We start from the raw sequence: 2,657 nt of genomic DNA, 5'->3' as shown, positions 1-2,657 counted from the left end.
TAATTTTCATTTTGAAATTTAGAAACCGATATTTTTCTGTTTCAAAATTTATCTATATTTTATTTAATATATTTAAAGGTTACTTAGAAACCGATTTTATCGGTTTCTATTTCCAGTAATATTTAGAAACCGATTATTTTCGGTTTCAAACTAAATCTATCATCAATTTTATCAATTAAATTTAAAGTCAAATTAGGAACCGATTTACATCGGTTTCTAATTCTTTTGTTTAATTTTAGAAACTGATTATTTTCGGTTTCAAAAATTAAAGTGTTATTTAATTTTATTTAGAAATCAATTATTTTCGATTTCAAATTTAATCAAATTAGAAACTGATTCTTATCGGTTTCTAATTCTTCTATTTATATTTCGAAACCGAATAATTTTGGTTTCAAAATTAATCTATTATTTATTTTATTTATTAAAGTATTAAAAGGAATTAGAAACCGAGTTTTATCGGTTTCTAATTTATTTTGTTATAATTAGAAACCGATTTGTGCGGTTTCAAAAGTTTACGTATACTTATGTATATTTAGAAACCAAATATTTTCGGTTTCAAAAAGCCCTTGGATTAGAAACCAATTTTAGTCAGTTTCTAATTGCCATTTATTTATTTAAGAAAAAAAAAACTCTCATCTAATATCACTCAGCTGCCCGTGCCTGTTCTCCCAAATACCCAAATAGCTTTCTTTGCTCTCTAGAACAAATCTCCTCAATTCGGTGGATTGAAGCACGAGTGGGATCTGCTCTTAAGGTTTGCTATTTAATTTGATGGTTATTTTGTTTCTTTGCTTCTGGGTCTTTCACGCTAGTTGGTTGTCTTTGATGCTTAGGGTTTCTTTCGTCTCGATTTCTTCCTGGAGAGTCGACCAGAGACTTTACTTTACGGATTCTTCTTGGCATTTTTACCTCTATTTTCAAGTCAAGCTCCTGTAATTTTCTATTTCCCTCTCTCTCACTTTCTTTTTTGTTTATTTGTTTTTTTTTATTCCTTCTTTCTGCGTTGAAAACAGCACGATGAATGAGAACAAACATTAGTAATCTTATTATCACGAGTTAACGTCAATCCAAGTTTAAAATTCTATTTGTAATTTTAGTTCTTTGTTAAATTAGAAGTGACAGATGAATTAATTTGATTTGTGAACTCAGATTTTCTCTTTTCTTACATTTGTCGAGTTTCGATTCAAAATCATTTATTTGATAATTTTCGTGAATAACAAATTCGTTTCTGCTCTATATTTGTTAGTTCTTGTCTTCTTATAGCTTTTTTCCTCGCAGCTTATAATCACAAATATGTAGTTTTCTTTTAGGCGATTGTGTTATAATTCTTGACATGGAGATTGAATTCATCTGTTGAAAGAAGGCCGCTTTTCCCTTTTAATTAAGTTTTTAATGGGCTTTGGCTGAATTTTTATGTATCCTCCGAGCTTTGTGAGGGTAAATTCTTTATATGTAAATCTTTTGGTTTGGATGGAATTACTTTTGGTTTCGAATTGGGTTGTCTGTTGTTTAATGTCAAATATTAGATTTGTTAAAACCTTGAAACTAGTCTCCGAATAGTAGTAAGTTCCTCTAAATCTTGGTACACCTCGTTCATGGTGGATGGTTGCTATGCCCACCGCCAACACTAGGCACCATAATTGCAATTATCTCTTAATTATCTATAGCAGATAACAAAATTAGGGCTTTTGCCTACATGGTTCATTGGTTCTTTTGTGATTGATGCCACCAATTGCTTACATGGTTCTTAAGGAAGATATCTTCTCCTTATTGGTTTCATCACTTGTCGCTTATCGATGAATTGAAACTTTCTGTCATTTTATTATTGTCAATATCTAGTGATTATTTGTTTCTTTGATGAGAGTGTAAGACACTTAGCTAATTGATATCCATTTTTATATTGAACCTTTTAGTATAATTCCTTTCCAAAGTTCTTATTTACTGAGCGGATATATTGTACAAGTTTCCCTTTTACTTGCATTTACGATATTACCATTTCGGTATGGTCTTTTGTTTTTATTAGAAGATGATGAATGCATTTCATCTTCGCCTCACCTCAAGAATGGCCATTGTATTGTCTTCATTCTGGTTGGCGAGCAGAGCACCAAATGTAGGCTCATTTTTTCCTAGTTTCATAACGTGGAAAGTAATCACAACTCACACACATTTGGCGTTAATTGCTTGCATTTTGTTCCTTTCTCCTTCCGAGAAATGAGTAGGATAGTTCCCCTTGATTACTTGTTATCTAATGAACCTTTTTCTGTTGATAGGTCTTATTTGAATTGATAGAGAACAGGTAGATGAATAGATGGATTGACTGAGGAAAACAATCGAGTTTGTTCTATTACTTCAATATGAAAGTTTGCTTCACATAAATCTAGTTTAGAGAAATTTTTCATGAACTCTAGGTAATTGTTTATATGCACATTGTTACACATCCTGTGTCATGCAAGGAGCAAAATTCTTGTATTTATTTATGGATCCTATTTAAAATACATTTTCAGTTCTATGCCTATAGAAGTAGGGTCTCTATATATTGACAAATTTCTTTCTTATTATAAATTAAATTAAACTAACTTTTTACTTATATTTTTGAATTATTTCGTTAACTACCTCAACTTTTAGTTGATATGTAATGTTATCTCATCATAATATTG

The 2,657-nt window shown here is 30.4% G+C and overlaps 1 long non-coding RNA gene across 1 annotated transcript; it reads left to right on the top strand.

The window, feature by feature from the left end:
• Positions 1 to 610: 610 nt before the first annotated feature.
• LOC131180992 (uncharacterized) lies at positions 611 to 2,324 on the top strand. The gene is made up of 3 exons (XR_009149633.1): positions 611 to 754; positions 834 to 932; positions 2,271 to 2,324. It is a non-coding gene; the product is annotated as an uncharacterized LOC131180992 (long non-coding RNA).
• Positions 2,325 to 2,657: the final 333 nt, after the last annotated feature.

This window comes from Hevea brasiliensis, chromosome 6 (assembly GCF_030052815.1).
Source record: "Hevea brasiliensis isolate MT/VB/25A 57/8 chromosome 6, ASM3005281v1, whole genome shotgun sequence".
Lineage (NCBI taxonomy): Eukaryota > Viridiplantae > Streptophyta > Magnoliopsida > Malpighiales > Euphorbiaceae > Hevea > Hevea brasiliensis.
Note: the sequence above shows the minus strand (reverse complement) of the source record. Positions and strands in the feature narration are given on the sequence as shown.